The sequence below is a fragment of the Anomaloglossus baeobatrachus genome, chromosome 6, assembly GCF_048569485.1.
Source record: "Anomaloglossus baeobatrachus isolate aAnoBae1 chromosome 6, aAnoBae1.hap1, whole genome shotgun sequence".
NCBI lineage: Eukaryota > Metazoa > Chordata > Amphibia > Anura > Aromobatidae > Anomaloglossus > Anomaloglossus baeobatrachus.
Window position 1 is genome coordinate 338,393,225 of NC_134358.1, and position 25,111 is coordinate 338,418,335.

General features: G+C 44.6%; 1 protein-coding gene across 8 annotated transcripts in view; it reads right to left on the minus strand.

Annotated features, from left to right (window-relative positions):
• The window catches only part of CTNND2 (catenin delta 2), a 3,073,686-nt gene that overhangs the window by 1,063,111 nt on the left and 1,985,464 nt on the right, over positions 1-25,111 (minus strand). The window lies entirely within an intron of this gene.

Consider the following 25,111-nt stretch of genomic DNA (forward strand, 5'->3'; position numbering starts at 1 on the left):
AGAGTAGTCCTGGAGGTGAGGAGTATAATAGGAGGAGTAGTCCTGGGGTGGAGAGGAGGATAATAGGAGGAGTAGTCCTGGGGAGAGAGGAAGATAATAGGAGGAGTAGTCCTGGGGGAGAGGAGTATAATAGGAGGAGTAGTCCTGGGGGAGAGCAGGATAATAGGAGGAGGAGTCCTGGGGGGAGAGGAGTATAATAGGAGGAGTAGTCCTGGAGGTGATGAGTATAATAGGAGGAGTAGTCCTGGGGGGAGAAGAGTATAATATGAGGAGTAGTCCTGAAGGTGAGGAGTATAATAGGAGGAGTAGTCCTGGGGGGAGCGGAGGATAATAGGAGGAGTAGTCCTGGGGGGAGAGGAGGATAATAGGAGGAGTAGTCCTGGAGGTGAGGAGTATAATAGGAGGAGTAGTCCTGGGGGGAGAGGAGGATAATAGGAGAGTAGTCCTGGAGGTGAGGAGTATAATAGGAGGAGTAGTCCTGGGGTGGAGAGGAGGATAATAGGAGGAGTAGTCCTGGGGAGAGAGGAAGATAATAGGAGGAGTAGTCCTGGGGGAGAGGAGTATAATAGGAGGAGTAGTCCTGGGGGAGAGCAGGATAATAGGAGGAGGAGTCCTGGGGGGAGAGGAGTATAATAGGAGGAGTAGTCCTGAGGGAGAGGAGTATAATAGGAGGAGTAGTCCTGTGGGGAGAGCAGGATAATAGGAGGAGTCCTGGGGGGAGAGGAGTATAATAGGAGGAGTAGTCCTGGGGGAGAGGAGTATAATAGGAGGAGTAGTCCTGGGGAAGAGGAGTATAATAGGAGGAGTAGTCCTGGAGGTGAGGAGTATAATAGGAGGAGTAGTCCTGGGGGGAGAGGAGGATAATAGGAGTAGTAGTCCTGGGGGTGAGGAGTCTAATAGGAGGAGTAGTCCTGAAGGGAGAGGAGGATAATAGGAGGAATAGTCCTGGGGGGAGAGGGGGATAATAGGAGGAGTAGTCCTGGAGGTGAGGAGTATAATAGGAGGAGTAGTCCTGGGGGGAGAGGAAGATAATAGGAGGAGTAGTTCTGGGGGTGAGGAGTCTAATAGGAGGAGTAGTCCTGGGGGGAGAGGAGTCCAATAGGAGGAGTATTCCTGGGGGGAGAGGACGATAATAGGAGGAGTAGTCCTGGGGGGAGAGGAGGATAATAGGAGGAGTAGTCCTGGAGGTGAGGAGTATAATAGGAGGAGTAGTCCTGGGGGAGAGGAGGATAATAGGAGGAGTAGTCCTGGGGAGAGAGGAGGATAATAGGAGTAGTAGTCCTGTGGGGAGAGCAGGATAATAGGAGGAGTAGTCCTGGGGAGAAAGGAGGATAATAGGAGGAGTAGTCCTGGGGGGAGAGGAGTATAATAGGAGGAGTAGTCCTGGGGAGAAAGGAGGATAATAGGAGGAGTAGTCCTGGGGTGAGAGGAGTATAATAGAAGTAGTCCTGGGGGGAGAGCAGGATAATAGGAGGAATAGTCCTGGTGGAAGAGGAGGATAATAGGAGGAGTAGTCCTGGGGGGGAGAGGAGTATAATAGGAGTAGTAGTCCTGGGGGGAGAGGAGGATAATAGGATGAGTAGTCCTGGAGGTGAGGAGTATAATAGGAGGAGTAGTCCTGGGGGGAGAGGAGGATAATAGGAGGAGTAGTCCTGGAGGTGAAGAGTATAATAGGAGGAGTAGTCCTGGGGGGAGAGGAGGATAATAGGAGTAGTAGTCCTGGAGGTGAGGAGTATAATAGGAGGAGTAGTCCTGGGGGAGAGGAGGATAATAGGAGGAGTAGTCCTGGGGGGAGAGGAATCTAATAGGAGGAGTATTCCTGGGGGGAGAGGAGGATAATAGGAGGAGTAGTCGTGGGGGTGAGGAGTCTAAGAGACAGTACTGGGTCACTTGTTGATCTCCTGCTGTGCAGCACGCATCAGCGTGTGACAGCGGGAGACCAACGATCTGAATGGGCAGGGAGCCGGCATACGCTGGTAATCATGCTACACAATATTACCCAATGTGTACCATGGTTACCAGCGTATGCCGCCCCCCGCATGCATGGGAGCCCACACCAGCGTACGCCGGCAACCCCAGCAATGCGAGGGTATGTGTCGGCTGGGTTGCCGGCGTACGCTGGTGTGGGCTCCCGGGGGTACAGCACTCACCTGGGAGTCGGGGCTCCGTGCCGGTTCGGGGAATGCGTGCGGGGGGCGGGGCCAGAGCGAGCGTGCAATGCGTGAGGGGGGCGGGGCGGGGCCGAGTTGCCAATGCGTGCAGGGGGCCGGGGCGAGAGGCCAATCCGTGTGGGGGGCGGAGCCTGGGCGAGCGGCCAATCTGTGCGGGGGGCGGAGCCAAGTCGAGTGGCCAATGAGACGCTTGTCACGGTAACGACAGAATTTTGGAGCAAGACAGACAGACAGACAGACAGAATAAGGCAATTATATATATAGATATTTGTCTTCACATGAAACTATTATGCTGTTACTATTTTTATGTATGTTTTCCTTTTGTTTTGGGATACTACTGCATTGTATGCCATATAGTTATTTATTAACTGCAAATTTATACGGAAGCTGCAAATACCGATGTTAGGAATATTTATTATACTGCTGTGGTAATCTTAGGTAAGAACAAATATGTAGTTATGAATAGAGATGAGTGATGTTCGAGGTTCGCCAATTTCCTGTTCGAGTGATTTTGGGGGGTGTTCGAATCGTTCGACGAACTCGAACGATTTCCTAAAAGTTCGGCAGTTTGAGTTACGTTCGAGAACGGTTCGAGCACCAAAAGCATGTCTTTTCACAGTAAGTATGTGCGCACCTTTCGTATCTGCATGCGTCCTGCGTCCCCAGCACAGTCCCTGTCTCTTTCCTACTCACCGATCACGGGCGTCTCGCTTCACGGCTGTCACAAATCTCTAGCGGAATTTCCTCTTTTGAAAATGGCTGCCGCTTCATTATTCAATTAATTATTCCGTGCTTTCCCCGCCCACCGGCGCCCATGATTGGTTGCAGTCAAACACGCCCCCACAATGAGTGACAGCTGTCTCACTGAAACCAATCACAGCCGCCGTGCAGTAAAATAAATAAATTAAAAAAAAAATGCGGTCCCCCCATATTTGATACCAGCCATGATAAAGCCACACGGTTGGAGGCTGGTATTGTCAGGATGGAGAGCACCACATTATGGGGAGCCCACCACCCTAACAATATCACCCAGCAGCCGCCCAGAATTGCCGCATCCATTAGATGTGGCAGGCCCAGGACTCTACCCAGATCATCCCAAATTGCCCTGGTGCGGTGGCAATCGGGGTAATAAGGAGTTAATCATGACAGGCGTCTCCTCGAGATACCTTCCATGATTAAACTGTAAGTGAAAGTAAAGAAACACACACAACGAACAATCCTTTATTTGGAATAAAAGACAAAAAACACATCATTTACCTTTTTATTAAAATCCCCAAACAACAATCCAGGTCCGAAGTAATCCACACGACACTGTCAGCTCTGCTACATGAAGATGAGAGGGAGTGATCTGTGTCCTCTCCACGTAGCACCTGAAGTGAGCCACGCTGTCACCAGACTTCACTCTGCAATGTAGACGTCAAGATTACCAAATCTGCCTATGTTTCTCATTAGAGCCAGTGGCTCAATGGATAGAGCTCCCTTCTAAGAAGCATTAGTGCACGAGTTTGATTCCTGGCCGTCCTGGTAAAAAATTAAATTTATTTTTAAATTCTAATTATTATTTATTTATAATTATAATTTAATGTAATTATGCACTGAGGGGAGGAGCCGGACATCAGCTGTGAGCCGCGGGACATACCTCTAAAATCGGAGCAGTTCACAGAATAAGGCTGCATTGCTCTCCCTCTCTCTCTCTCTCTCTCTCTCTCTTTCTCCCTCTCTCTCTTTCTCTCTCTCTCTTTCTCTCTCCCTCTCCCTCTTTCTCTTTCCCTCTTTCTCTCTCTCTCCTCTCTCTCCCTCTTTATCTCTCTTTCTCTCCCTCCCTCCTCTCTCTCTCCTCTCTCTCTTTTTCTCTCTCTTTTTCTCAGTCTCTCTATCTCTTCCCTCCTCTCTCTCTTCTCTCTCTTCTCTCTCTCCCTCTCTCTCTTTTTCTCTCTCTCCTCTCCCTCTCTCTTTTTCTCTCTCTTTTTCTCTCTCTCCTCTCTCTCTCCTTTTTCTCTCTCTCCCTCTCTCTCTCTCTTCTATCTCTATTTTTCTTTCTCTCTCGTCTCTCTCTTTTTCTCTCTTTCTCTCTCTTTTTCTCTATCTTTCTTTTTCTCTTTTTCCCCCTCTCTCTCTTCTCTCTCCTCTCTCTTTTTCTCTCTCTCTCTTTCTCTCTCCACTCTCTTTCTCCTGTCTCTCTTCTCTCTCCTCTCTCTCCCTCTCTCTTCTCTTTTCTCTCTCTTTTCTCTCTCTCTTTTTTCTCTCTCTTTTCTCTATCTTCTTTCTCTCTCTCTCTCTCAGGCCTGGCGATGATCAGTTGATGCGCTCACCTGACTGAATCAGCTGACACTATAAGTCGAGCGGTGAGGCCGGCTTTTTACCGCCCGGCTGGGTAAACTATCAGCTGATGCTGTCGGACAGGAGTCTGCAGAAGTGTGTATTTTTTTGTGGGTTTTTTGCACTGATGCATCAGCTGATTGTATAAAAGCCGTTTATACAATCAGCTGCTGTGTCATGTGATTCAGGCCCTTGAACCTGACACATCATCTGATCGCTTTGCCTTCCAGCAAACCGATCAGATGATATTTGATCCGGATTGGACGGCGCGGGACCCTTGACCCAGGATTACTGCGGAGGGGGGTTCTTTATTTCAATAAAGATGGAGTCACTAATTGTATTGTGTTTTATTTCTAATAAAAATATTTTTCTGTGTGTTGTGTTTTTTTTTTTATATATGTACTAGAAATTGATTGTGCTATGTCTAATATTGGCGTGACACCATGAATTTCGGGCTTAGGGCCAGTTGATAATATACAGCTAGCCCTAACCCCATTATTACCCAGTGAGCCACCCATCACCAGGGCAGCTGGAAGAGTTGGATACAGCGCCAGAAGATGGCGCTTCTATGAAAGTGCCATTTTCTGGGGCGGCTGCGGACTGCAATTCACAGCATGGGTGCCCAGAAAGATTGGGCACCCTGAGCTGCGGATTCCAATCCCCAGCTGCCTAGTTGTAACTGGCTGGACACAAACATTGGGCGAAGCCCACGTAATTTTTTTTTAATTATTTCATGAAAAAATGTGATTAAAATCATGTTATTTTTTTTGCGGGGCAAAAAACTCCTGCATACAGTCCTGAATGGAGTATGCTGCGCCTTGTAGTTCTGCAGCTGCTGTCTGCTGTCTGTCTGTATGGAGGAGAGTAGACAGCAGCTGCAGAACTACAAGGCTCAGCATGCTCCATTCACTAGTGTATGCAGGAGAGCAGACAGCAGCAGCAGAACTACAAGGCTTAGCATACTCCATCCAGGACTGTATGCAGGAGTTTTTTGCCCCCCAAAAAAATTACGTGGGCTTCGCCGTATTCTTGTATGCTAGCCAGGTACAGCAGGCAGGTAAGGCTTCCCCCAACCCCCAGCTGCCTATTTGTACCCGGATGGGAACTAAAAAAATAGGGAAGCCCTTTTTTTAATTATTTCATGAATTTCATGAAATAATTAAAAAAAAAAATCGACATAGGCTTCACCCCATTTTTGTATCCAGCCAGGTACAACTAGGTAGCTGTGGATTGGTATCCACAGCACAGGTTGGCCTGAGCTTTCTGGGCGCCTCTGCTGCAAATTGCAGTCCACAGCCGCCCCAGAAAATTGCGCTTTCATAGAAGCGCCATCATCTGGCGCTGTATCCAACTCTTCCAGCAGCCCTGAAGCCGGGTGGCTTGCTGGGTAATAATGAGTTAGTACTAGCTTTGTTTTACTAGCTAGTATTAAGCCAGAGATTCTTAATGTCAGGCAAGTTTGACCCAGCCATTAAGAATCTCCAATAAAAAAAGGGTTAAAAAAAAGACACCACAGAGAGAAAAAATACTTTAATAGAAATAAATACACAGACACACTTAGAGACTCCATGTTTATTACTCCCTGTCACCCCTCCACGAGCCTCCTCTTCTGTCTTCTTTCTCCTTCAACCCACGCAGCTCTGCTACATCAGACAGCACAGCATGGGAGGAAGAACGCTGCTGCTTCCGTGCAGTCTATTCACTCAGTGAGTGACCAGAAGCTGCGGGCTGTAAGCGGTGACATCACCGCTGACAGGCGGGTTACCGATCATGTGATTCCCGGTGCCACAATTTACCGGCTGTGGCATCTAGTCATGCATGCATGGACAGGGAAGTCGACCATGTGCCAGAGCATTTCGCCGGTACATGGACATGCTCAAACGAGCACCGCGTACCGGAGAGATGCCCTGACAGGACCTAGCATGACGTCTAGCCATGTGACCAGTCTGTAGCCAATGAGATAATAGACACGTGACTGATCACATGCTATTTTGACGTCACGATAGGTCCTATCATCAGTGCTGGTTACCGGGAGGATGCAGCAATTATCGGAAGGAAAAGCGGCGGGAGACAGAGTGCAGGACGCGTCGCGGGTACCTATAAGTGTTATGGCAATGTTTATTAACTATATGTGTACATGTATAATGTGTTTTTATGTGTTTGTGTTTGCCTCCCATTGTTTTCAATGGGGTTCAAGTGGTTCATCGAACGGTTCGTCGAACGGAGCCTCCGTTCGACGAACCGAACTCGAACGCTGGGGGGTGGCTCAACTTTAGTTATGAACATAAACGGTGACTTGATGGAAGGAATTTTTTATGTTTTTCATGTTTATTCTATGGAACATACGATTCCTTCCATTCAAACCTGTGGGATTTAGGTTGTATTCAACCAACACCTGTGATCACACAACCCCTCCCTCCCTGAGATTTCCGTTTTCCATGAGGGACCCATATATACTCTGTCTTTGGCCTCATACAGGTAACTTATGATGAAGGACTCTTTTGCTTTTAAATGTTAAGTCCGAAATGTGTAAAGTTCACCCTGTAATGCTATGGTTGTACAGTGCGTTTTTTGGCCATAGATGGAGAAAGACCGCAGCCAAGAATAAAATGATTTGAAATTTTTCTTTTTTATCAGATTCAAGCTCATGCTTCGCTTCAGGCCTCTCCACCTTCTGCTACAGCTCCCTAGCAACTGGTAAAAGAGAGACGACATCTACAAATTCTTGTCTCCAAATTTTTTCTTTAACGGAAGCACAGAGGTGAAAACTTAACGGAGAAACATCACACGTCAGTGCTTCCTTAAAATAAGGTTCAGCTACCCACAGAAACCTGTCCTGAATTGAAGCCTCAGCAACAGTTGCCCAGGGAAGATCCACTTTCCCACCAAACAAATCTGACAAAGTCCTAATGACGATGTCCCTCACACTATCTACCTTCTCACTCTCAGAAGAACATAAAAGTGATATCTCACCACTTCTACTGATTCCGGGTCCATCGATGGAAGCGCTCTGGGGGGGAAGTCAAGTAGCTGTAACGGAATCCTCTTCAGAGTCCTCCGTTGAACTCCAGACCTGCACTGGCACCGCCGCCCCAGATGAGCTCTATTGGAGGGGGAGCGGCGGCAGGCACGAGCCGTGGAGTAAAGCAGCCACTGCACCGCGACCGGCCGCAGCAAGAGACCCGGCGGCGACCTCTTACGAACGCACCCACCGGGGGTTCTGGGAGTCGCACGCCGATGACACTGCCAGATCACGCCAGCTCCGTGGGCGATCTCGCGATGCTGAGCGCCGACCTCCCGCGGGAACTCCCGACTCTCGCGATGGGTCAGCCGACTTCTTGCTCAGAGTACGCCGACCGCGAGAATATGAAGACCTCTTCCTCTCTCCACCGGCTACCGCCTGGATCTTCGGCCTGGAGAAGCTCGTCAGACGGCGTGGAAAGCGATACTGGAACCGGAACCGGGATAACATTGGCGGCTTTGTTCATCGACGCCAGGCAAGTCTTCAGCCATTCTTCTCCTCCCTCAGAGCCGACCTGAAGCATCATCTGTTCCAGCAAGGACTCCCTGGAATCTTCTGACTTCCAGCTGTGACTGACACAGCTGACTAACAGCTGCCACTATATAAAGGTAAGCTTCCTGCTCTTTACAAAACCACCAATAAGAAACTTCAAAATAGGCACGCAGCAGGCTGACCAATCACAACAGCGTTACCACAAGATGGCAGATTAACCCTTAATTACCACCGAATCCTCTCCGTAAATACCAAATACCCAGCTTAAACACTAATTTAAACTGAAATAGGGGCCCATGCCACCATGCAATCACCAGGCTATTTGCTGCTGGTGATTACACATTCTGTCCAGCCAAGCCCCTAAAGATTTTCTTCCTGCAGGGTGACATGCCCAAATATTTACATTATTTTAAAATATGTATATGAGGTTCTGCTGCCAGTAGTTGGAGCAAGTCAGCAGAAAAATATAAGAGAAGCTTTCACGGCTATTTTACTGACATCATTCCCTTGCCAGGTTCTGTGCTTGCTATATAAACAAGGTGGCCATAAAATAACCTAAGGTGTTTGGAGCTGTGTGCAGACTGACCCAGTGCACAGAATTGGCTGAAAATTGTTATGTATGCTATTCAAAGTATGGGGAAACGGAAGGTACCTTAAAAATGTTTTATACCAAAACTCCCCACGAGGTGAAAAAGTGGCCCTGTACAGTGAGTGTGCCTTGCAACTCAGTCTGCAAGATGCCTGTCTCTTTGCTGGATCGTGCGCTGTTAGTGCGGTTGTTTTATGAGAATGTCAGGAATGCTACAGCTGCACTGAGAGCTTTTTATCGTTTGAAAGACCTTCACACACGTAGCAGTGCAATGTCTGTCAATTCACTGAGACAGATGATGACACATTTTGAGGCACCAGGGTTACAGCAGAGTGAAGGCAGATAGCCGTAACGTACATGACTGAGGCAGTGATAGATCCAGGAAAGGGTTAAGGAGTAAGGGATGGGGTTTTTACCTAAGGAATGTGGTGGGGGGTCAGCGAGCAGGAGGAGAGATGGGGGGCAGGGGCCATATAAGAAATAGGTCCCATGTTAAGGTGTCATTCCTTTGTCCTGGACTCAAAGACTGAACCAGCAGTATGGATGCCTTGCTGAGGACTGTTCAGGCTGCGGCTTTGACGTGTAGGCCCAAATGGATTCAGGCCCAGCTAGACGAATTGCTGAAGAGTGCCCGGGATACAGCATCTGTGCCTTCTGAACTTTCTGAACATCAAACTCTAAGAAGATCCAGACCTCCAGAGAGACTAACTTCTGAAATGGCCAATAGGACTCACAATAGGATCATAAGTCCTTCTGTTACTTCTAGGAAAAGAGCAAAGCGCAGCACGGCCTCTGACCCTTCTTACAAACCAGGAAGGAAACTACAGTGTCAGAAGAACAATGTACAGAGAAAAGAGCCAGACCATCTAACCAGAGAGACACCAAGAAGTCCAAGGAGAAAGTCCAGCTCTACTGAGGTGCCAGCCAGAGAAGCAGCCAAACAAGCTACAACTGACGTGACGACAGCCCACGATGAATCCTTAGAACTTCCTCAACAATCTTTGCATCATTCTAGAGGACATCACACGGCCTCACCCCAGGAACTGAACCAACACGGGGGGATGGGCTTAGGACACACAACTTTTCCGGATCCGGGTTCACATTACACGAGGAGTGGTAGGAATCCAAAAAGACAACTGCGCAAAAGTACTTTAACCAGACAAAGACTTCATCGGCCGGCTCAGGATTTGAGTCAGGCAATAAATCTACAGCTACAAGACTCAGAAGAGATTCCAGACAATGACTATGACACAGATAACGACTCCCCACTAGAGGGCAGCAGCACGCAGCACTTCAATAATGAAGGGGCTGTAGAGACTATAACTAATACGTCACGGACCGCTGGTCAACCTAGGACGCAGCCAGGTACTGGTGAGAACACTTTTTCTTGTCCTATATCTAGTGTAACAACACCTGTAATGAGTCCAGTGGGCGCAGTTGGGGGTGCAGTTCCCGGCAATGTAGGATGGGATCTTAATTCAGTAGTACAGCAATTAGTGTCAGGGGTTAAGGAGGCTTTGAGTCAGTCTAGCTTACCCATAACTTCTCCTATTGCTGCATGGTGTGGAAATGGTCGCCGGACATCGGAGGTGGTAAGTCAGTCGTGTGCTGATCCAGAGACACAGGAGAACGCAGTAATTTCAGAAGGGGTTACATTATCTGATGCAGCAAAGGGAGAATTATATGTATGTTTTGAGGGTCCTCTAGGAATTCATTTGAAACAGGAGGTTAGGGAGAAGATTTGGGCCGACGAATATGTGGAAATATTTTCATTATTGCCCTTAGAAAAATATAACTTGGATAGAGTTAGGTTTGATGAGAGAAAAAGAGAGGAACAAGAAAGACGGTATCGTCTCATCCCCCAAACATTTGCCAATTGGTTCCAGGCCTTTGCCATATTAGCAAGTGTAATAGGCCAAAAAACTCCTGAACATTGCTCTGCTTTATTTTGTTACATGGATTCTATCGGGGAGGCGCACCGTGTGTATGGAGGTTTAGCATGGCTGCGCTATGATGAGCAGTTTCGCCAACGAAAGGCTGGTCGCCAAGGGATTCGTTGGGATCACAAAGATATTGGTTTATGGATGCGTCTCATGACAGCGCCACGTGGGGTTAATCAGCCCTTTTAGGGCTATGTCGGCAGATCACCAGCAATAGGATTGTCGGCAGCAAACAGAAAAGGTTGCTGCTGGCAGTTCAATGATAGCCAGTGCAGATTCGGAAACACATGCAGGTACAAACATGAATGCACCTTCTGTAGTGGAAACCATAGCCTATCAAAATGCTTTAAACGAAATAAAACCCCAACAGCAGAGATTAACCAAAAAGGGGGAAACCCCAATTAGACTCGGGGAGATGGTGGGTTATCTAAGCAGGTATCCAGATAGAAAAGCAGCACAATTGCTGGGGGAGGGTTTCTCAGAAGGTTTTAAGATCCCATCTACTTCAGGCCCATTAACCTGTTCTCGTAATCTTGCTTCAGCTTATACATATTCTCACATTGTCTCCACAAAACTAAACAAAGAAATTGACATGGGCCGCATGGCAGGCCTATTCCCCAAAATGCCAATAGAAAACTTAAGGGTCTCTCCATTCGGAGTGGTCCCAAAGAAGGAACCCAATAAGTTTAGGCTGATCCATCATCTGTCCTTCCCTCATGGAAGCTCAGTTAATGATGGAATCGATCAGGAACTTTGCACAGTCTCGTATACTTCATTTGATACAGCGATTGCATGGGTTCAGAAGTACGGCAGAGGAGCTTTAATGGCAAAAACAGACATAGAAGCTGCCTTTAGACTCTTACCAGTCCATCCAGAAAGCTTCCATCTCTTGGGTTGTCAGTGGCAGGAAAGGTTTTATGTAGACTGGTGTTTACCCATGGGCTGCTCCATCTCATGCTCCTTGTTTGAATCATTTAGCACATTTTTGGAGTGGGTAGTAAAGAAGGAAGCCGGCGTGCGCTCTGTCCTGCATTATCTAGATGATTTCTTATGTATTGGTCCACCAAAGTCATTTGTTTGTGCTTCATTATTGTCAGCGATTCAGTCAGTTTTTAAGCGTTTCGGAGTACCGTTAGCATCAGATAAAACAGAAGGCCCATCTACACTTATCAAGTTTTTAGGAATTTTGATTGACAGTGAGGCCATGGAGTGCAGATTACCAGATGACGAGGTCAGTGATCTGCTGGAGGCAGTCAGAGAAGCTAGATCTCACCGTAAGATCAGATTAAAGGATCTACAATCGCTGTTAGGAAAAATGAACTTTGTGTGTCGCATTATTCCAATGGGTAGAGTTTTTTTGTAGGCGCCTAGCTGCAGATACCTCAGGCATAACCTTTCCACATCACTTTGTACGGCTGGCTAGAACATTAAAGGACGATCTGGCGGTATGGGAACAGTTCTTAATGAAGTTTAATGGGAGGTCATTGTGGATCAGACCACCGGTTTCAAATTTTGATCTAGACATCCACACTGATGCAGCGGGGTCAACTGGTTTTGGTGCATATTGTTCTGGACAGTGGTGTGCAGATAGGTGGCCAGAGAGTTGGAGAAACAATGGGTTAACACGAAACTTAGTCCTCCTTGAATTGTTCCCCATAGTGGTTGCTTGTGAAATTTGGTGCAATATTTTTCAAAACCGAAAAGTGAGATTTCATTGTGATAACTTGGGAGTTGTAGAAGTCATCAACAAACAATCAGCGTCTTCCCTGCCTGTTGTTACTTTGCTGCGTCATCTAGTGCTGCGCTGTTTAAAGTCAAATTGTCAGATTACAGCTGTGCATGTCCCCGGCGTGTGTAATTCTGGGGCTGATGCTCTGTCTCGTTTTCAGTGGGACAGATTCCGTTCGTTAGCCCCGATGGCAGAGGTACAAGGCAAGAAGTGTCCGGATTTTCTGTGGTCACTGCCAGTGACACCGCATACGCTCTGATAGAACGGTCTGTAGGTGTAAGCACATGGCAGAGGTACCAGTCAGCAAGGAGGGAATGGGAAGACTTGTGTTCTCAAGTGGGACATGATGCCAGGTCACATGACAATGTTTCCTTGTTGTTATTTTACATTAGCAGGGCCTTTGTAGACGGTACTTCATTGTCCAGTATTGATAGTAAAATGTCAGGATTAGCCTTTTGGTTTAAGTTGCACGACTTCACTGATTACACAAAGCATTTTTTAGTTAAGCAGGCACTAAAGGGTTACAGGAAAAGTTGTAAGAAGACCAGAGATAAACGGCGTCCGATTTCTTTCCAGTTATTGCAGCAGATACTGAGTGTACTAGGCCGAGTCTGTAGCAGTCCGTTTGAAGTGTTTCTCTTTAGTTGTGCATTCAACAAGAATCTAGATGGATATTTTGGTTAAAGACACTCTATCCCAATGGGTTGAATGAGGAACTCTCTTTTGCACCCTTTGTTTAGTGGTGGTTAGCTTTTATGTAGTTAGGAGGGCAAGACGACGGCCGAGTGGGGGCGCCCAACCACCGTTCTGTCCTATGGCGCCGACCCCCACATGATAAGTAGGGCCAGAATTTCAAGCAAGTGGAGGTTTAGCATTAATCTTGTATGGGTTTCACCTCTATCCTTCTAGCTCTATAACCTAACCTGATGATTTTCGCCCCGAATGCTTAATTATTATTGGGGGGTGGTCTTTATTGATCAATGTGTCTCTTCAATATAATTTTTCCATGGTTTTGGTACGTAATGACAAACTAGTATTACACTCTTTAATTTAGGTGTGGATTATTAAATAATTTTAAACAGAAGTCTTTTTTGAGATACCTTTTGTAAGGTGGCCCTGATGAGTAGTAAAAATGGGCAGTGGAACCTCCATGTTTCTATCTGGATGACATGCTGTAGCATAAGAAATAATGGAGCCTGTAGGCCTCCATCTGCATGTATAAAATGGGTGATGTGGTGAGATTGTGGTGATACAGCTTGGCTTCACCCTCCCCCCTGTTTGTTTGATTGTGAAAGATATTGGATTAACCGTTTTTTTGCGGGTATAAATTCCAGATCATAATCAATGAAATTTATGTTGTTTGTGATTCTGACCACGATTTTAGTGATTGAAGTAAAAGTTAAATTTTAATTTTTTTTCAGCAGTGATATGCTGTATTGTAACTTTGCTGTCTGAAACTGATTTATGTAATTAATTATCCAGTGGCTATACTTATATTGAATTTATTCAACATGGCAGGTTTCCTAAGCACAGGTTTGGACATAGGCTCTTGGACCAACGAAGCGAAAGATGTATTTTCAGAAAAGACGTATGTGCAGAAAAAATACACTCCCACCCTGAACGGCGCATTTCGGGAACTAACTAAGATCTATAAGAATAGAACAGCCTCATGGTGGGAAGTGCAATCTTTGGAAGTCTACTTGCGTGATAAAATTGTTCCTAGACATTTGAGAATCTCCCTGCAGCCAGGTTTTCGTTATAGGAGTCAGGAACTAGCTGCAAAATGGGAGAAAGAGGCTACAGAAAGCTCTCTTAGGTTGATGGCATTACTTCTAGAAGAAGAGAGAAAGAACCTTGCAGATCTTGAGGTGGCGCTTAAAGAGCAGATTGAAATAACTAATACGTTTTCAAAAGAAATAGATTTTTCAGGAAAAGAAAAGATATTACAAAGTACAATTGAGAAATATCAATACCATCTTAAGGATAAGAAGCATAAATTTTATAATAGAGATCTTCAGGATTTCAGAGAGAATAAAATCTATAATTTTGCCCCTGCACGCTATATAAAACCTAGTGAAACTGAGTGTTCAACAACAGATACAGATGTGTCTGACTCAGAGGGTAGGGATATGGGAGGGAGAGGCAGAAAGAAAAAGAACTTTGGAAATGGTAGAGGAAGGTTCAATCAACCCTATCAGAATGGCCATTTTTTAGAACAAAGAGATTACTTCCTAAGGAACAGAACAAATCGAGGGGGATTCCAGAATCCCCAAGATCTAACCAAGTAGTGAACCTATCAAGTAGGGCATTATCCACTGCAGATTTAGGTGTATTAGGTAAGGGTCTTTCATTCGTACCTACGACGGATTATAATGATTTTGACAGCATTAAGGATCTCAGTCTTTTTGTGAGGAAGCTAAAATGGAAGAAATTCTATATCAGAGATAATAAGAGAGTTTGTTCTGACTTGGGGATTTCGGATGACATCCTGGAAGATGTAAGACTCCTATTTAATTTGGACAAGATGGGACCAGATCTGACTGGGCGAGGGCCCTTTACAGATCTTAAATTGAAGAGCAAAAAAATGCCACCTGCACAGAGTGACCTGAGTGCAATTGATGTCTTTTCTAATCTTGTCTCTCATGAACTGGAAAGGCTGAAACCAGATCATCATGTTAAATTCAACCTAACTAGGGAAGAGATGAAGAGTCTGGATGCCTTGGGTAAAGCTACAGATGTTGTTATCAAACAATCGGATAAAGGGGGGAATACCGTTGTGATGGACCGGGAAAAATATGTAAAGATGTGTTATGACATTCTGGGGGACCAGAATGGGTATAAAAAATTGGGGTCCAATCCTTTACAACGGTATTCGAAGGAACTGAATTCCCTACTCCTGGATGCCCTGGATAGGGGTTTGATAAGCAAAACTGAATATGAATTTCTTTACCCTAGGCATCCGGTAATGGCCACTTTTTATAGTCTGCCTAAGTTGCATAAAGGAGTTGACCCCCTTAGGGGGAGACCCATAATATCTGGGGTTGATAATCTAACGCAGAATCTGGGGGTCTATCTGGATGTCATTCTGAAACCTTTTGTCCTTGGTCTGGGTTCCTATTTGTCAGATACAACTGACTTGCTTAAAAAATTGGAAGGACTCTCTTTTGAGGAAGGAACGCTCCTTGTTGGGATCGATGTTGAATCTTTATATTCATCCATTCGTCATGATCTTGGTTTAACAGCTGCCAAATATTTTCTGAAGGGAAGGGGGGTCCAGTGTGAGGAACACTCTAACTTCGTTTTGGATATTCTCAAATTTTGTCTAACACACAACATTTTTTCCTTTGATGGCCACACCTACCACCAACTCAGGGGCACAGCGATGGGGAGTCCATGTGCCCCATCGTATGCAAATCTGCTCCTGGGTTGGTGGGAGGAAACGGTGGTCTTCAGAGAGGATCGTGAATCTGTCAATGAAAAGATTGGCATCTGGTACAGATTTATTGATGATGTATTCATGGTGTGGAAAGGCAATGAGGAGGAATTGAAAGAATTTATGAAGGATCTGAACAACAATGATTTGGGTCTCTTATTCACGTATGAAACTGATAAATATAAGCTTTCCTTCTTGGATTTGATGATAGAGAAGGATTCACAGGGTAATTTGATGACGAGTACCTATCGCAAGCCCATGTCCACAAATTCACTGCTAAGGTGGGAAAGCAATCATCCATTCAGTTTGAAGAGGGGTATCCCAAAGGGACAATTTGTTAGGATCCGCAGAAATTGTTCAGAGGAGGCACAATTTCTTGAACAATCAAAAGATTTGGAAAATAGATTTCTTGAGAGAGGGTATCCGAGAGGAGTAGTAAGTAAGGCGGCTGCAGACATTGAGAAAGTACAGAGGATAGATCTGCTGTACCCCCCAAAAACAAAGACGAAGGAGGATAAAAATGAGATAATAAGATTCATCACGACATTTGATAATGGAGCATCAGGGGTTAGGAGGATCCTTGAAAAATATTGGCCCATATTAAAAATGGATAACGATATAGGAGGTCTACTTCCGGATCGACCATCCATTACATACAAAAAAGCAAGATCGTTAAAGGACCGTTTGGTCCATAGTTTTCTGGCACCACAAAAAACCTTTTTTCCTAATTCTACACTAAAAGGATGTTACAAATGCAGTGGTTGCGTCGCCTGTGGTTCAATTATTGTTGGTAAAAAATTCCAGAGCCAGGTAACTGGGAAGGAATATGACATCAGATCATTCATTAATTGTAAAACACAGGGAGTGATATATAAGGCGACATGCATTTGTAAACTTGAATATGTGGGCAAAACCCGCAGGGAACTCAGACGGAGGGTTGGGGAACACCTCAGGGACATCAGATTGAATAATGACACACCGTTAGCTTGACACATTAACAATATGCACGGTGGGGATCCTTCGGTTATTGGTTTTCAGGACATTGATCACATTAGACCACCTCCCAGGGGGGGTGACTGGGATAGGAGATTATTACAACAAGAATCTAGATGGATATTTTGGTTAAAGACACTCTATCCCAATGGGTTGAATGAGGAACTCTCTTTTGCACCCTTTGTTTAGTGGTGGTTAGCTTTTATGTAGTTAGGAGGGCAAGACGACGGCCGAGTGGGGGCGCCCAACCACCGTTCTGTCCTATGGCGCCGACCCCCACATGATAAGTAGGGCCAGAATTTCAAGCAAGTGGAGGTTTAGCATTAATCTTGTATGGGTTTCACCTCTATCCTTCTAGCTCTATAACCTAACCTGATGATTTTCGCCCCGAATGCTTAATTATTATTGGGGGGTGGTCTTTATTGATCAATGTGTCTCTTCAATATAATTTTTCCATGGTTTTGGTACGTAATGACAAACTAGTATTACACTCTTTAATTTAGGTGTGGATTATTAAATAATTTTAAACAGAAGTCTTTTTTGAGATACCTTTTGTAAGGTGGCCCTGATGAGTAGTAAAAATGGGCAGTGGAACCTCCATGTTTCTATCTGGATGACATGCTGTAGCATAAGAAATAATGGAGCCTGTAGGCCTCCATCTGCATGTATAAAATGGGTGATGTGGTGAGATTGTGGTGATACAGCTTGGCTTCACCCTCCCCCCTGTTTGTTTGATTGTGAAAGATATTGGATTAACCGTTTTTTTGCGGGTATAAATTCCAGATCATAATCAATGAAATTTATGTTGTTTGTGATTCTGACCACGATTTTAGTGATTGAAGTAAAAGTTAAATTTTAATTTTTTTTCAGCAGTGATATGCTGTATTGTAACTTTGCTGTCTGAAAGTGCATTCACATTGGCCTTTTTTGGAGCTTTTAGAATCAGCGAGTTAGTGTCGAGTAGCTCCATCAGAAGTGGGGGTCTACAAGCCGAGGACATGCATCAGTACACAGACAGATTGGAATGTTTTCTGGCAAAGTCAAAAACTGATCAACAGGGTAGAGGAAAATGGATCACATTGTTTCCTTTAAGCGGTTCCAGGGCCTGCCCGGTCATCTGTTTTAGAAACTATGTCTCAAGAAGGCCAAATATCCAAGGTTCATTACTAATTCATGAGGATTGTAAGTCATTGTCACAATTTCAATTCACAGCAGTTCTTAAAAAATGCCTGACAATATTGGGAGAGTCTCCAAATGCATTCACTTCACACTCATTTAGGATAGGAGCAGCAACAGAAGCTGCTAGATGGGGCTTAGGGCCGGACATAGTTAAAAAAATCGGGAGATGGGAATCGAGCAGATTTAAGAGCTACATTAGATTACATTTATTATAAATGGCGTACATGTATATATATGTGTACATTTTGGTAATCTTATAGTAGTTGTGTCTTCATTTAGATAATTGTGTGATAATTGTGTTTTTGTTTTTGGTTTAGCTGAACAGCAATGCCTGGTTTGGATCATGGGACATTCATTTGTTTTTTGGGGGGCCTTACGTGCGGCAGTCAGGCCTAATGGTAAACAGTTGGGGTTGCCCAGTTCCTTGGCACGGTGACATGGATAGGAAAGAGGGGAATGCAGTGGCATCAGCTGTTAAAAGAAATCCAGTATCATGTGGAGTTCTACCGCCCCCCGGACGTCTTACTTATCCATTTAGGTGGTAATGATTTAGCAATAAGAACATCAAGACATTTAGTTAGGAACATAAAGCTCGATATGTTGAATTTATGGAGGTCTTACCCAGAAACAGTGGTGGTCTGGTCGGATATAGTAGCTAGACAAATGTGGAGAACAGCGCGATCAGTGGCTCGCATCAATAATACAAGGATAAAGGTTAATAAAAAAATAACAAAATTTGTGTTGGAAAACGGAGGGGTGGCCATACGTCACCAGATACTTGAAAATACAAAGGAACATTTTTGGAGAGATGATAAGGTACATCTTAATGACATTGGTATTGATATATGGATGTTGGGAATACAAGAAGGAGTAGAACGAGCCATTAAGTTGTGGAGGAACTCACTCTTGTAAGGTGTCACAAGAGCGAGTCTTGGCGGGATGTGGTTGTTTAAACCCCCTCTTTGTTGGTTGGAGAATTATGTTTTTAATGGGGTCCCTGGGCCAGAGCTCAGCGGACAGTGGAATATGGGTCCCTGGGGAGGAGCTCAGTGGACAGTGGAATAGATGGGTCCCTGGGGAGGAGCTCAGCGGACACAAGGAAAATGATCAAGGGGTATACCCAGATTCCCCCTTGAGCTAGGTGTACACGGCGGAGGGGGATATGGGGCTGGGATTTATAACAACCACATCTCTGGGCCGATAATCTTGTTTTTTCTTGTTGATGTTTTTTCTTATAAAAATAAAGGGCTGCTGTGGCCAAAAATTTTAATCCATGTCACGCAGTGTGTGGTGTCTTATTTATTAGGTTACCAGGAGCGCAATTCACTAATCCATCAGTCATGAGTTTTTAGCCAGGGTTCAGGGGACGAGCAGTAAGCAGAGAGGTTGTGGAGGACATTGCCACTGCCATTGTGGAACAGGGCACGAACAACCCTGCCAAGAACAGCAGTGCACGCAGTGTTTCCAGGCAATTGGGGCTGCTGTACAGCACAGTGTGGAAAGTTCTCCAAAAGCTCTTGCAGGCATACCCGTACAAAATTAGCCATAATCAACAACTTCTTCCTCATGACAATGTTACCCGTATGACGTTTGCATTCATTTTTCTGGCAAGAGTAAAAGTGGATGGCAATTGGCCATGGAATGTCCTGTGGTGCGACGAAGTGCATTTTTACCTGAATACAATGATGAACACACAAAACCATCACATATGGGCTACCAAAAATCCGCATGTGGTCGAGGGGGTTCAGCTGCATTCACAAAATATAACCATTTGGTGTGGCTTCACATCATTTATCCTCAGACCGTTCTTTTATGAAGAAATTAGGCCAACTGGGGTTGTTACCTGTTCCGTGACAGCAGTGAGATACTAAACAATGCTGGAAATAGTGGTCGTTCTGCATTTCCAACAGTTGCAGTGTCTTCAGACGGCCACCTTCATGCATAATGGAGCACCTCCTCACATTGCAAATTATGTGAAGAATGTTCTGTGTGCACATTTTCCTGATGATAGCATTATTAGCCGCTCCTTCCCTAACGCATGGCCACAGCATTCGCCCGATCTCAATCCTTGTGATTTCTGGTTGTGGGACACTTGAAAGAGTATGTTTATTGGGGAAATGTCGACACCCTGGCTAACCTCAAAGACCGCATGATTTTGGAATGGCGCAGCATCCCACCAGATATGTTACACGCAAGCGTCAAGCATGTTCTGCATAGGATGCACATGATCACCATGCATGATGGTGGCTATATTGAATAGTTATTCTAGTCTGTTGAACACTTGTGACATCTCCAATTATCGGCACAAAGTTTTTGGGACGCTTGCTCACTATACAGCGCCACTTTTTCACTTGGTGGGGAGTTTTGGTATAAAAATTTTTAAGATGCCTTCTGTTTCCCCATGCCTTGAACAGCATACATATCAATTTTCAGGCAATTATGTCCACTGGGTCAGTCTGCACACGGCTCCAAACACCTTAGGTTATTTTATGGCCAATTTGTATGTGTATATATGGCAAAATGACAAAAGCAAAAGGTAAAAAGCAGGACGCAGACAACATCACCTAAAAAGAGCCATTTGAGCAGACAAAGAACTTTATTACCAAAAGATATGTACAGAGATACAAAACAATATCTGAAGAGCAAGACCAGGAAAGCATACCAAAAGAGCAAAGAGATAAGATAAATGTGTTAACCAAGAGTGGGAATGTTGACAGGTGCCAAAAGGAACAAACTGAGCTAAAACAGATCAAGGAAAGTTGGAAAGAACACACTTAAGAAGAACGATTTAGTGATATGGGAATAAACAGAGACTGGAAATGATAGTGAACCGAATATCTTAAAAGAAAAAGATGTTGCTGCTATATAGATTCTGTCAAGAAACAAAGCACCTGCATGTGACAATACTCCAATAGAAGTAATAAAGTCTTCTGAAGCAGCAGTTGATTTCATTATATGCCTGTGTCAACAGATATGGACAACTAGTAAATGGCCCAAGGACTGGACAAGATTGGTGTTTATTCCTATTCCAAAGAAGGGATATGCTACCGACTGTGGAAATTATTGGACTATTAAACTCATACCTCCTGCCAGCAAAATACTACTAAAGACCCAAAACATCTGTTACAGACTTAGTTTGAGGAAGAAGCAGATTCAGAAAAGGCAGAGGACCAAGAGATGTAATTGCTAACATTAGATGGACAATAGAAAAGGCCAAAGACTATAACAAGGAGATCTATTTTTGCTTCATAGACTACAGCAAAACCTTTGACTGTGCTGATGATCACCAGACACTTTGGAATACCATGAAGGATATGTGTGTGCAAAACCATCTGACCAGCCTCATCAAGAACCTTTTACCAAAAATCAACATTCCAGAACATGGAGAGACGGCATGGTTCAAAGCAGAATGAGGCGTCAGACAAAGCTGCATCCTGTCACCATTTCTCTTCAATTTATATGCAGAAGCTATTTTCAGGTAGACTAGACTTGCTAAAAAAGATGAAGGAATCAAAATTGCTGGATGAATCATCAATAAGCTGAAATATGCAGACGATACTACATTGATAGCAACAAGCAAAGATTGAATAAAGGACTTTTTATAGAGTGTGAAAAGCTCAAACATTGGACTCCTACGCAATACAAAAAAGACAAAGTTATTGACTACTGCCAGGTACAACCTGGACACATTTGAAATGGATGGCAACGAACTATAAGTTGTAAAGGACTTCAATCTACTCAGATCAATGATCACTCAAGTTGCAGTGATGTCAATAGGATCTTTTAATAGGATATTTTACTCCTATTCAATAGGATATTTTACGTTGGATCTTTAGAATAGATAATGCCAAATCAACAATCAAGTCACTGGACAATGTCCTCAAATTAAGGAACATTTCACTGGTGGCAAAGACACAACTCGTACATAGTCTGGTCTTTTCTCTAGTAACATATGGATGCAAACAATAAAGAAACAAGACAGAAGAAGAATCAACGCCTCCAAAATATGGTGCTGGAGAAGGATGTCATCAATAACATGGATGGCAAGAAGAACAAAAAAATCAATTTTAGAACAAATCAAGCCAGACATGTCGCTCGAAGTGAGGATCACCAATCTATGACTTGCCTATTTTGGACACATCGTACGAAGAGAGCAATCACTGGAGAAGGACATCATGGTTGGAAGAATAGAAGGAACAAGGTGAAAAGGAAGACAAGCAACCCGATGGCTTGATGCAATCAAGAAAACAGCGGAGAAAACCCTGGTTTACTTATCTAGTAGGGATGAGCGAACCTGATATGTAAAGTTCGGGGTCCGTACCGAGCACCTTGTGTTCAGTCCTGAACACTGAACACAGACTTTTGACTATACGTTCGGTTCCTTTCCAGGTTTGTCACCCAAATAAAGCCTGTTGAAAGCTTGCAGAGCAGCCAATCAGCAAGCTTTTAGGCTGTGGACACTTCGGAAGCCATTGCAGCCATGCCAAGTATTTGCATGGTTGTGATTGGCCAGGGAAATCACTGTAAAAAAATGAATGACATGGGCTACAGTTAAATGATAGTAAGAGCAGGATAGCTTTACATACCCTATTTTCTGGTGTTTCCTGGAGGATCAAACTGCAGTCAGACTCTCTTCTGGTCCTGCTAATTAAGATTCATGAATATTCTCTGCTTCCCCTGCTCACCCTCTGTGCCAGTGTCTGTGATTGGTTGCAGACGGCCATACACGCCACCCACCCTGTGTCCACATCTGTGATTGGTTGCAGTCAGTTTGCTGTATAGTAATGTAAAAAGGAATAAGTGAAAAACATTACGTAGGCTCCAGCCATATTATAATAGTCAGTGAAGGTAAAGCAATAGCGTCATGTTGCAGCCCCCACCTGTGAGCTTTACCATGGCTGGATATCAAAATAGAGGGAGAAAAAAGACATAGGGTCACCCCATTTTTAATATACAGCCACAGTTAAACAGATGGGGGGGGGGACTGGTGTTATCAAGATTGAAGTTGTTATTGATATTGGTGCCCCAGCCTAAAAATACCAGCCCGCAGCTGCACAGAATTGTCGCATCCATTAAATGCGACAATTCCGGGCCTTACCTAGCTCATTCCGATTGCCCTGGTGTGGTAGCAATTGGAGTAATATAAGGGGTTAATGACAGCTCACATGTGCCACTAAGCCCTAGATTAGTGATGAGAGGTGTCTATAAGACCCCCCCCATTGAAAATCACGTAATTGAAAAAAATAAGACAGAACGACTTGAAAAAATCCATTATTTGAAATAAAATACACACACCCTTGTTCAACCCTTTTTAAACCCCCAAAACCTCTTGAAGATTAGATGTAGTCCACACGATGTTCCACGACTATACCAGCACTCCTCCATCTGGATCTTGGAAAAAGGGGAAACACGTCCTCTCTCCAATGGGGACCCAGCTGTGAGCAGGTGACATCACTCATTTCACTAAAGGTCACATCCGGACTCCCCCTGCTCTTAGTGAGGCTGTTGTCACACTTGCAAGTGATTCTTGCAAGAATCGAGTTGCATCACTCGGCATGGCCTGCTGTTCTCTGGACAGGAGCATGCAGCTGCATAGAAATACATGCAGCTGCACACTCGTGTCTGGAGTGTGGCTGACCGTGCCTAGTGATGCGACTGGATTCTCGCGCAAGTCACCCGTAAGTGTGACACTGACCTGAAAGTGAGACTGGATTGTCGGATTGTGGGTCACAGCTGTGACCCACAATCCACTCTCACTTTTGCTGAGAGCAGTGGGGGTGCCAGGATGTGGCCAACAGTGAACTGAGTGATGTCACCTGCTCACAGCTGGGTCGCCCATTAGCTTGTGACATCACTCAGTTGAGCAGAGGTCACACCAGTGCTTCCCCGTTACTGTCAGTGATTCCCAGAGCCTGCAGACAGTGGACAGGTTTTTCTGCTGCCTCTGGATGTAGCAAAGCAGAGGATCATTGTGGAATTGCATATGGATTACGTTGGATCTTTAATGGTGATTTGGGGATTAATAAAGGGGTGAAAGAGGGTGTGTGTATTTATTTCAAATAAAGGAATTTTTCAGTGTTTGTGTTTCATTTCTTTTCACTTACAAGATTAGTAACACTTTCAATTACTAATCTAGGGCTTAGGGGCAGCTGTGAGCTGTCATTAACCCCTTATGTTACCTGGATTGCCACCACACCAGGGCAATCAGGCTGAACCAGGTAAAGCCCGAAATTGTTGTATCTAGTGGATGCAACAATTTTGGGCAGCTGCAGGCTGGTATTTTTTAGGCTGGGGGGCAATATCCATGGTGCCTTCCATCCTGATAATACCAGCCCCTATTTATCTGCTTTATCGTAGCTGGATATCAAAAATGGGGGACGCTACATTTTTTTCCCTATATTTTGATTGCCTGCCGATGTTGCTTTACCCATGCTGGGTGTCAAAATTTGGAGCCTACGTCATTTTTTATTATTATTTATTTATTTCATTTTACACTACTATATAGCAAAATGACGGTAACCTATCAGAGATGCAGTCACAGGGTGGGGAGCGTGTATAGCAGTCTGCAATCAATCACAGACACTGGCACAGAGAGTGGGTGGGGGTAGCAGTGAACATTCATGAACCTTAATTTGAGGGCCCAGAAAAGAGTCTGACTGCAGTGTGATCCTCCAGGAAACACAATATGTATAACTATCCTGCTCTTAGTACCATTGAACTTCTAGCACAGCCCCCTAGCATTTACTATGGCCATTTTATAGCCATTTTACAGCCCCGAATGTCTATTCCCTAATGACTTGCATGGAGTTCATTGTTCGGGGGTTAAGTTCGGCGTCAAGTTCACTCGCCAATCCCGATTTTTTTTTTCCCCATGCCAGTTTCGCAAACCCGAATATCCACGGGTTCATCACCACTATCTAAGCTTGCACAAGAGCGATCTTCCTACAGAGCGGTTATGTATCAAGTCACCATGTCTCGGGATAGAACTGAAGGCCGTTAAAAATAAAATATATATACATTATTGTATAGTATCTTTATATAGAATCATGGCCGAAAGTGTTAGTACCTTGAACATTCAGAAAATGAAGTATTTCTCTCAGAAAGTTATTGCAAATATACATGTTTTGTTATACACATGTTTATTTCCTTTGTTTGCATTGGAACAACACCAAAAATACAAAGGCAAAAAGGCAAATTGGACAAAATTTCACACAAACCCCTCAAATGGGCCAGACAAATTTGTT